This window comes from Alligator mississippiensis, chromosome 9 (genome assembly GCF_030867095.1).
Source record: "Alligator mississippiensis isolate rAllMis1 chromosome 9, rAllMis1, whole genome shotgun sequence".
NCBI classification, from domain to species: domain Eukaryota; kingdom Metazoa; phylum Chordata; order Crocodylia; family Alligatoridae; genus Alligator; species Alligator mississippiensis.
Window position 1 is genome coordinate 64,482,530 of NC_081832.1, and position 11,037 is coordinate 64,493,566.

General features: G+C 43.2%; 1 long non-coding RNA gene across 1 annotated transcript; it reads right to left on the reverse strand.

The window, feature by feature from the left end:
- Positions 1–2,710: 2,710 nt before the first annotated feature.
- Positions 2,711–11,037, reverse strand: LOC132252489 (uncharacterized). The gene is made up of 2 exons (XR_009464402.1): positions 7,351–11,037; positions 2,711–7,089 (listed from the first exon to the last, which is right to left on the reverse strand). It is a non-coding gene; the product is annotated as an uncharacterized LOC132252489 (long non-coding RNA).

The window sequence follows — 11,037 nt, forward strand, 5'->3', positions numbered from 1 at the left end:
GTACAGTACTATTATACTTCCAGACCCCACAGACATCTCAGTTATCCAACAAATTTTGCTTCTGGGCAGCTTGAAACAGATTTCTGGGTTAATGGAGCTATTGCACCATCTGTTCAGCAAATTAAGCTTCATGCACAATGCTCTTGGGCAATCCTTGTTTTGGGTTACTTATATTTGGGTCTTGCTAGATACACACTGGTTAGACACCATTCAGAAAAATTGGCCCTTTCCAACCTGCTATATTCAGATGACCAAGTGAACTATTAAAAGCTTACTGAACTGAAGCAGGGGAAACTGTACATATAAAACACTGTGCAAGCTTTGATTTAAAAAAGAAGTATTGTTATCTGGAAATTGCAGGGCAGAAGACCCCTGCCTGAATAGAGATGAAATAAAAGCAATGACTGGCTTGGCTTTCTGTAGAAAGCCCTACTACTGTTGCAGCTGCAGTTAGCCCCCTCTGCCAGAGGCTGGACTGAAAGGATCAGAGGTTGGGAGCTGTATCCCTTACCCATGAGCTGGGTGCAGCAAAGGCACACACCATGTTCTCCTGAAATTGGGCTTATTCAAGAGGCCTATTTCCCTGGGAAACTGCATTTACATCCAGTGACATGTTATGTCTGCACGAATGGTTTCAATGGACACCTCCAGATGACTCAGTAAGTTAAAGAATGCTTCTCTTGCTGCTACTGTTCAGGCATCTGTAATTCTGGTTTCAAGGCAGCTAGAGTTTCTCCCTTTCAACTCTGTGACCACTTTTTACTGGATTGGGTCCTTGTACTGGATCTGCCTTCCATCGGAAATTTCTCCTAACAGGAACAGATGCAAGGATCCTCATTATTTGCATCACTTTTTGCTCCTTTAGAAGGAGCACCTTCCGCCTGAAAAGAAGTGCTGGTGGTGATATCTAGCAAGATTAAGGCTTGAGGCCAACTGAATTAGCAAGTTCCACACCATTCAAGACACAAGCTTTTGTCACCAACGGTGACATCTAGAGTTGCACTCAGTGAAAAGCAATCCGTACTCTGCCTGCATCAATACAGAGATGGCACAAATCTAGAATCAAAGCTTTTGCTACTGTTGATCAGTACTTCTACCCATCATTAATACAGTAATGAAACAATGTATATATTCCATGTTAGTGCTGCTTGCTTAGGGTGACCATATGTCCCAGTTTGCCTGGAGCAGTCCTGATTTTCAGAGGCTGGCCCCAGCCAGTTGGGGAAAATTAAAATGAAGAGTCCTGGATGTGGGGCACAGTCCAGCAGGGTGGCAAGGTGCGCCAGGCAGCTCCACGTCCCCACCACGCTGCACCCGCATCCCTGCAGCAGTACCACAGACTGGGGGGAGGGACAGTGTTCCAGATTTCCTTATGGTCACCTTATGGCAAGTTACCACCGTTATTTGCCAAACCCGTATTAAGATTTTTTATAAAGTTTCTGATTATTTGGTCAATCTTTTGCACTGCTGTTAAAGTGTTCATTATATTACATACACATGCTTCACATACATATTACATTACACACTAACAGGGCCCCTACCCCTTTACTAGGGAGGCTGGGAGGTTTAGGGTTGGGTCTCACTGCTACGTTCCCCCTCCTCCGCCCTGCAAATCCCAAACTGACACTGCTCATCTACACTGGGAGAAGGATGTGGACAGTTTGGACACAGTCCAGTGCAGAGCACCAAAAATGATTCAGAGCCTGGGAGGCAAGACTGATGAGGGCAGGCTGAAAAAGCAAGGGCTATTTAGTCTGGAGAAGAGGAGACTGAGTGGGGGGATTTGATCACAGTTCTCAAATCCCTGAAGGGTGATGACAGAGATGGAGGTGAGCATTGCACTATGGCTGGAGTGGACAGAATAAAGCAATAGCCTCAAGCTACAGGAGGGGAAACTGTGATCGGAGATGAGGAGCCTGAGGGTGGTTGAGCACTGGAAGAGAGGCAGCTAGAGAACTTGTGGTATCTCCATCCTTGGAAGTTTTCAAGCAAAGGTTGGACAGACGCTTGTCTGGGATGGTTTAATCAGGGATGATCCTACCTTGAGCAGGGAGCTGGACTAGATGTGGCAACTATCACGAGTTTTGGAACCTGGGGGTCACAAAGTGTGACCAAAGCTGAAGCCAGGAGCTGGCAGCCCTGAAGAGTGGGCCTTGAGCTAGAAGTCTCAGCTAGAGTAAAATTGGGATGGGGCTAGGGAATTCCAGCACCACATACGGATTTGTTCCTTTAAGTGTGCCTTACCTTCTGGGCAGCCTTATTGAGTTTACATCAAGATGTGGCAGGGGACAACATTGAAAGGGGGGCAAGGACAGAGGGTATGTATGGGTACTGGGAAGCCTCTAAAAGGTAGAAACCCTGTAGTGACACCCATCAAGTGCACACACACACACACACACACACACACACACACAGTGCCAAAGAAGCATTCATGTATACTCAGACCTGTAAAAAGTAGTATATATTTCTAAGTTGAACAATGTAAAAGTTCTGTCCCTTTAATAAAATGGATTTTAAATGTTTGAGATCTGTTCACTTAAAAAAGTGTTTCTGTTTTTTGCTGACCTACAGATAACCCAAAGTCACTTTAAAAATGTGAAAACGAAGAGTGGATGAAATTGTTGTTTGACATATTTTTGGCCACAGGAGACCACACAGCAGTACATTATATTGAGTTGACTCCAAATAATTTTCACATGAATTACTAAAGTGCCATAAATGTATAATTTATTAACATTTAAATAAATCACAGAGTAGAAGTGCTTTAAGGTTATCAGTATAAAATGCACAGAATACCAAATTATAATTACCTAAAAAGGTTATCATGTACAATCATCCCAACTGTAGCATATTTTACATGACCAAGGCAAGACAAAATGCAAGAGGGATTTGACTCAAAATGCACTGAAAAATCATAAGTAACTAGCTTTAAAAAGTATTGCACTAATAAAAAAACCTGACATTTGAATTGTCCCATTCATTTGGATCTACTCTTCTTCCTGATGCTTCAGCTGGCAACAATTCTTTGTGATGTCTAAAGCACAATTTTTTTCTTCTCATTCCCATACATAAGAAATGCTTGAAACCTTCATGTCTATCAATTAGCAACCAGCTTACAGGTGCCATACTAAATTAACCTCTTTATTCATGTCTTGTTAGAATTTCTCATATTCATCTTATTACTTAATCTGCTGTCCTCAGTAATTTATACCACAAACAAATAAAGGTTACAATGGGCGGGCCACCACAAATTGAGCTGGGGTCATTCCATTATGAAACTGTTGCCATTACTCATTTTCAGTATGGGCATACTAGGAACTATATCAACACTTACAATACATTTCCTTTGGTTACTGGTTAAGCATTTCTAACAAATCACATGCCTTTTTAAATGCAGCAGGGAAAAGCTACATGTTTTAAAGATGGAATACCCTCAAAAACAAATGCACAGGACACAGGGAAGCGGGAAATGGGAAGGGCAGGAGTGTATGGCGAGAGAGACACTGAGAACGCTTAATGAGTTTTAGACAATTTGTGGTGGTGTGTGAGATTTCACCATGGTAAAACATTTGAAGTAAGTACTAGCAAATCATTAAAAAGCATGTCTTTTGTCATTTAAGTTTGCAAAACGTAAAGTTAGAAAAATCAAGATCCCTGGTAATGTTTTAAAATTGCAAATTCTCTGATAAAATATCACAAGTTCTCTGATGTAGAATACACACAGACACACACATATTTTATATCAGTTGAACACAATGTTTGATTGATTAAGCCTATCAGTGCTTCAATTCCTATAATAAAATTAATTCTCAATACCTATACATTTTGGTGTTTGATTTTGGGTTTTTATCTGGGGGGCAGTGGGGAGCGGAAAATCAGAGCTTCCCCTGCCTCCTTTACTCACTGGGACGCAGATTCAGCTGCAGCTGTCCCTCGCCCAACTGCTTTCTGGCACTAAGCAGCCCTAATATGCCAGTGCCCCGCCTCTGTCATTGCCCCTCAACTCCTAACCCACAGTGCCCGACCCACAGCCCCCCAGCACTGCTGGTGCCCCTCACTCAACCACAGTACCCCAGCTCCCCTAGCCCTGCTGGGGGGGGTGTCAGCTGCCAGAGCTATGGGGCTGGGGATCCAGGTCCACAGCTCCCTGGCCCTTGCAGCAATGCCTGAGCCCCAGCTGCCACTCGTGGGAGATGGTGGCTGCTGTGGCAGAGCAGAGAGGAGCGCAGAGCCTTCCCCTCCCCTACGGGCAGCATGGCTGGAGCAGAGCCCAGGGGAGAGGGGACAGATGGGGCCAGATGTGGGCTGCTTGCTGCTGCTCTGTCCAGGGCCTCTGCAGCCCAGTGGGTGAGATCCAGCACAGTTGGGCAGTGAGGCCAGGCAGGGAAGCTCGTTGCCGCCATGGTAAGGCACCCCCTGCCCACCTGGCAGAGATGGGCAAGGCTGCCCCTGCCCCACGCACAAATCTGGGGGGGGGCACATGCCCCCCCCATGCTCCTCCTAGGAGTGCACACAGCGGTGGGGAGCCAGTCCCATCCCCTCCATTCAATGAGATGCTCTCCAGGCTGCCTGGTGGCCGTGTACGTTTGCACACATATGCACATGACACCCCCTGCCTGGTTGCCCTCCTCCTACTCCCTGCACCCTCTTGCAGGCTGTAACCCTGCTAGCCTGCAAGGGGAAAACCACTGTTTCTCATGTTTTTCTCCTCAAAATGAGAAAATCCCAGGTTTACCACGTTTTTCCGTGGCTGGTGGAAATCCCAGATCCATGGTTATTATAGAGTAAGCATTAACAACCTCCTCCTGTAAGACTACCTGCCATAAGCAACCAGTGGAGTCCACTGACAACATATTTTTTCATTTTACCTTTTTAACAGAGGAAATCCTACTGGCAAGATACTTGCTGCATGAACTCTGTTACAGGTTAAGCCAAAACAGCGTTCAGCAAAATATTTACCAACACGTATTGCATATTTTGTATAATGTATGCCCCTCTGTCCCCACCCCACCACGTAGTCATAACAATCATGCAGATTCATGGGTAGATATAGGATTTTGAAAAGTGGGGTACAGATGATGTGATGCATCACTGCATACTTAACGATAATGATCCCTTGATCAAACTTTCTCTAGAATACTCCTATACTAACATCAGCTTTCTAGATACCACAGTTCATACCCAAGATGTCACCCTATACACTGCTATGTATAGAAAACCCATGGACCATCATACGATGTCCACAAGACCAGCAGTCCAAAGCACACCAAAAAAGCTGTTATCTACAGCCAGGCCAGGGCCTCAGATAACACTGCATCAGCTCAGAGCAGAACCCCTCATGATGCCCACCTGACTTGCCTAAAATCTGCCTTTGTACAAGGAGGACACTCCAGACTGTACAGAAACAGACCATACATTTGAAAGAGCTGTCCAAATACCCCACAGTAACTTGCTACAACACAAAAAGAAACCCTCCCGAAACCACACAGCTCTAGTGGTAACCTACCAGCCCATAGTGAAGGCGATCAGAAGAATTGCCAAATTACTTCAGTCTATACCCAACAAAGATCAGACCTCAACAGAAATATTCCTAGCCCCTTTGCTCCTGGTTTTCAAACAGCCCCCTAACCTTGTTCAACTCATGATCAAAAGCAAATTCTCCAATGCCCACCAGACATCAAGTGGGACACAGCCTTGTCTTGGCAAGACGTGCCTGCCTTGTTGGCATATCTCCACTGCCATTACTATCAACACCCCGATAAAAAAAACATCAAAATCCATGGTTCCTATACAAGCCTTTGCCAAAATGTGATACACCCAATTCAATACAAGTCCCCTCCTGACAACTATGCGGGTGAAATTAAACAGCAATTACACAGCACAATAAACAGTCACAGAAAAAAAAAAAATGTGAAAGGACAGACACACATACCATTATGAGCACATTTCTCATAGAATGATCACTCCCTTTCTGCCCTCAATGTCCTCCTGTTCAAGGGAAATCTACCTACCGCCTTTATAAGGTGAACTTGGGAACAAAAATGTGTAAGCTGGCTGGACACTAAGAACCAAGGACTAAGCACCGATATTGGGTTTATGGAACATTATAATTTATCCAACTCCTGAATTCCGTACAAGGAAAGTGAGAATGACCCTTGCTCTTTTGATAGGTCTTGATCTCCCAGTAATCAGCTTATTTTCTCCTGCTAACTGTGGCTGCTTCAGACGTTAAAAAACAAAAACAGGAAAACCCCAACCCCTCCCATGCTTTACTGAAAGTGGAGTGTTACTTCAACCACTCTCTGCAATGTCTGCAAAGATTGGGTGCTTCAGCAAGGCTTTTTGGCACTTTTACCTAAAGTTGATTCAATCAGCTATTAGATAAAAGTGCCAAAAAAGCCCCACTAAAGCATTCAACACCACTACACCCTCTCTAGATCCACACGTATGCAGATCTTAAAAAAAAAAAAAAAAATCATTTTTACTATTTTGACTTCTCAAGTGTCATCTGCCACAGAAGAAATCTAATTATATAGGGACAGTTTAAAACATTTTTATTCTAACACTCTCATACCACTATTTGATACAACTGCAAATGCAAGATGCTTCTTTCTTCTTACTCTGGGGGAAGTGTTCATTCTAGAATGTTTGGGGAAATATCCATGCAAAATGCCAGTCTTGCATCACACCATGAAGGGTGATTCTGGCTCATCCAGACAAAGTTCCACAAATAAGGCTTGTGGCCACACAGACTGCCTCTAAACTTGCACTGTGAGCTGTCATCTTCAATGCTTCTGTGAACTGCAGCTGTTGAAATAAGTTTCTACGAGGCAGTTAGACCAAAAATTATGTTCTTGGTTCAAAGATGAGATGAAGCACCATGGCCAGATGTGGGTCCATTATAGTAGGGAATAAGGCAGTAGGAATCAGCATGGTGCGCTCATCTGGCCTGTTCAGGTCTACAGGCTGCCACACGTAAGGGAAGCTTCCATGACCATCACCTTGAATTCTAAGAAGAGTGAAATCAGATGAAAAAGCACGCATTATCTTGGCTGGACATGCAGCTGGTACATGGTGATGCCTCAGTACCTGGATCAGATAAAAGCAGAAATTGGAACTTGAGTGATTTGTTGTAGTCAGATAAGCCAGTGCCAAAACCCCCCCCAAAAACCAAACCAAAACACTGATATTGTAGGACAGGGCTGTCCAACTGGTGGCTTACAAGGGGCCAGCACTTGGCCCATAGGCCCTTGCAGTCACTTTTCCCACTGCTGCATGGCAGGGGATGGTCCAGGAGGCGGCTGTGCACCACCCACGTGACAAGAGGGGGGATTCTAGGGGTTTGCTTACCACTGCTGATGCTGTGTGATGGCAAGGGTCCCAGGGGCTGCCCTCACAGCATATAGTCTTCATGGCGTGCAGTCCTCTCCCCCCACCCCACTACTGAAGTTGAACAGCTCTGCTGTAGGGGAATAGTACAAAGGCAATATCTACAGATTTGGTAGATACCCAAAATTTGTTATGAGAGAATTTCTCAACTTTAAAAACCAGGAGAGGAAAGAACAGAAAATCCAGTTTTGCCAGGGCTATAAAATAGCTGCGTTTCATTTTTGCATTTTGTAGCAATTCAGTAATACTAACCTTTTCACCCTGTAATGATTGTATTCCAAGAGAAAGAATAGTAATCCAAAGTAGCAAGATACAGCTATTCCACAAGAGCCCTGCCACGCCATGTCCATGTACTGAGTGTTCATTTGCATTTTGAGAGGCCGTCTACAATTTGCAGAGGCAGCCTGAGTAGCAGTCATGTCAAATGCTTGTCAGTTAGATCACATATCCCTCCATCTGGAATGTAATGCCCAAATCCCTCACAGTCGAGATCTGGAATTAAAGTGAAAAGTGTAAAAATCACACAAATGCACACTGTCAAAAGTACAACAGGAGTGAGTGTACCACCGGTGGAAGAAGGGGAATCATTATTTCTTGTAAAGTGACAAGACAGTCCTGCTTTATGCATGCAGTATTCACGCAATCTAAACTAAAAATACTACATCAGCTCTTTCTATCAATACAATTTTACAGGACATATGAAAACTGCAAGAACACAGCTAAATAAGTTTATAAACTTTCATTTTATGCTAAGGTTAAAAGAAAAAGAATCAACACAGGAAAATATTGAAAAAAACATACTGAGACAGTGTATAAAAACCTGTAAGATCATCATAACCTAATTTACTGTTGTGAAGGCACATTTAAGATTAAATTGAAAATAAAATAAGCAGCCAAATTATTGTAAAGTGCATCAGATTTCCTGGATGAACATTGCTAGGGTCACAGAAGATATTGCTTTAAAATATATTTATCTAGAGATTAACATAAATCGTGTTCTATATGGTTTCCAATAAACTTTTCTGTGCTTCTCCTCCTCCCAAGGGATACAAGCTCAAATCCAACTTGCAGATGGGGATAGATGAAGCTAGGATAGTGACATTTGACAGACACAAATAAAATGGCCTGCTGACAATGACACTATACTTACCTACACATAAGCCTGCAATAAACCAAGCAGAAGCAAAGCAAATGCAGCAGTGAACATTTTAAAGATATATTCCTACAATGCTGTGCTGGTCAGTAGACTAGATTAACATAAGGTACACACACAAAGGATAAATTTAGAGTCTGAATCATGGAAAAATAGCCATCCAATTTACAGGCAGAGCCTCACAGCCTTTGTACTTCTATTTAAAAGTAATGTAAGATAATCACTCAGTTTTTATTTTTATTTTTAAAGAATAACAGTAGTCAGGCTGAAGGTCACAAGTAGTGCCAAGGTACCATGATGACCCTGTCCCTCCTACATTGCTCAAGAGGAAAAGGTAGACCCAACTAAAAACCTCGTTAAAGTATTGAGCATTATTTGTTCTGAAAGACCAAAATCTCACTTAAACCAGAATTAGGGTCTTCACAAATTCAACTGCAATCTATTTTGGCTATTATTGCTGGTCCATGACCTAGAGCTTAAGGAGTGGGGTGGGGAGGAAGAATTCTAGTGGTCCTTGCCAACCTGACCTGGAAGAACATGCATTCCTAACCCCAAATCTGGAAAATCTGTTTAACCATGAACAAGACCTACCAACGTGGCACTTCAGAGGTACAACTGGGAGCATCAGCTTACTCAACTACATCTCCTGCCTTTAACCAGGATCTACAGATGAATCCTTCAGAAGATTGTAGAAGCCAAAGAATGAATTAAAAAACAGGGGGTGGACATTTTTTCTGGCCACTTCAAGTGACCAGCAGAAGTCATGAAACTTAGGCTCACCAGACACCTCCAATACAAGCAAGCAACCCACAAAATGGAATAATATTTTCTTTCAGTCCCTCATGGGCTACCAAACACTTGTAGTCTCATGTCATGTGTTCTCATTATTACTCAATTAAAAACAAACAAACCCCAAAACAAAAAACCCATATTCAATCCCTTTCACAGACGTTATCAAGCTCCATCCTGAAGCCATTTAAAAAACTTTATTTAGATAAATATTCCAGAACTTCACTTATATAATAGTTAGACACCTTCAATAAACTAATCCAAGTGTATTTGTGATTAGTTGTTACTCAATCTGATCCCATACTAACATTGTCTTTTAAGCTAAACAGCTCTTCTGCCTGTTTTTACCTTGCCCCTAAACGTACTTACAACGAATAATCGCATTCTCTCTCAACTGTGATTATATTAATGTAAAACAGGCCAAGCTCTTTTAATATGGCCTTGAGCATAAAATATCCTTCAGAGGAATTTGACCAGCTTGTGATGCCAAAGAAACACAAAAGTGGGATTATGCGGACAGTCACAATCTAAGTTTGCTGTGCAAGTGAGAGCTCTGTGTTCTCATGCCCTCTACAGGGTAACTTCTCCAACTGCCTGCTAACTTCCCTATCTGAATAGCTCGCCAAATTTTATTTAGCCTACAATTCTTATTTTGACCTACAAAACTGAATTAAATGAAAACGTGATGAATAAAGTATTATCACAAGTTGCAGATACCAATAAAAATGTAATACCAAAGACAGCATTAAAACCCAACATCCTCCAGATAATCTGGTATAACCACAGACCTCTCTGGAGGCTGGCAAACTGTCTTAAGCCTTACATTTTAATATAATTATGCACACTGTGGTAGCACCCAAAACTTGCTAAGTGCTTTCCAAATACAATTACTCCTTGCAAAGATCCAATACATCTGCACACCTTATCACCTGTCCCTGCTAGTGAGGTTTGGCTGAACACTGGCCTTGGTAGGCTTACAGAACTGACTACAGTATTTTGAGGTAACACTTAACCTAGTCCTGTACAAATATTTTCTTTAAATATAAAAAACTGATAAGAATTAACTGGGAAACATGATTGTGCTGAAGAAAACAAGAAACACAACCCACCCCAGCCCATCCCAAACACAGGGGCTGCAACATCTAACTTTTAAGCATCTGACCTCCAGAGGGGATTCCAAACCCCGGAGTCAGGCACCTGGACTGCCCATAAAATCCAAAGGTACTTTAGAAGGGTACGCCATACAGCTTACATGCTGACAGAAAGCTGCCTAGGATCAGTAAATAAGAAGTTAAGTGCAGGATTGTGTCTGTACTCCCATCGGAACAGGGCTGCGGGCAGGCTCTGTCCACTCCGGATCCAGAACGGAGTTCTCACCTACAAGTAGAAACCTACAATTGTTCTTTCAAAGAAGAAAGCAAGGTTTGCTGTCTTTCTTTTAAAATTTAGGTGGTGATGTTCACTTCTGTCACCTAGCAGCCAAGTGGAGAGAATACTTGGCTGGAAAGTGGGAAACAAGTTAAAATTCCTTCTTCAGCTCAAGAAGATTGATGCTGGGGCAAATGGAGCGTCCCACAGGAGTGCGGGGGGGCCGCGCGCCCTTCATGTGCTTGGTGGCAAAACCAGAAGTGGACCAGAAGTTCTCCTGTTCCATTTCCGGGTCTGCCAAGGAGCATGATAGGGGCCTCCCCCCTCCCCCCCCCCCC